The sequence below is a fragment of the Penaeus monodon genome, chromosome 21, assembly GCF_015228065.2.
Source record: "Penaeus monodon isolate SGIC_2016 chromosome 21, NSTDA_Pmon_1, whole genome shotgun sequence".
Taxonomy (NCBI): Eukaryota; Metazoa; Arthropoda; class Malacostraca; order Decapoda; family Penaeidae; genus Penaeus; species Penaeus monodon.
Genome location: NC_051406.1, coordinates 45,122,235 through 45,122,551, shown reverse-complemented (window position 1 = coordinate 45,122,551; position 317 = coordinate 45,122,235). Strand labels below are relative to the sequence as shown.

Sequence of the window (317 nt, the reverse complement as noted above, 5' to 3'; positions counted from 1 at the left end):
TAGGATGTTTTAAGATAATATTACTTCATATTTTGTTAACAATGCTACATGTGTATGTCACAAGTATTATTGGTATGTTAATAAATGTAACTAACAAAAAAAATCATTACATGTTACATAAGCTGATACAGTATTCAATCCTCTCTCTATACCATTGCTCCATCACATAAAACAGTACCATCATCGATAACATAAAGTACTGGTACCATAAATTCTATCGATCAGATGACTTTTGCAACCCAAACAAGTTGCAAAGTGATTTAATTTCCCTGTCACGTGACAAACAACCCAATGTCACTCGACTGAATATACTACAG

General features: G+C 31.9%; 1 protein-coding gene across 1 annotated transcript in view; it reads left to right on the top strand.

Annotated features, from left to right (window-relative positions):
• The window catches only part of LOC119586532 (zwei Ig domain protein zig-8-like), a 130,137-nt gene that overhangs the window by 70,246 nt on the left and 59,574 nt on the right, over window positions 1-317 (top strand). The gene's annotated exons all lie outside the window — the stretch shown is intronic.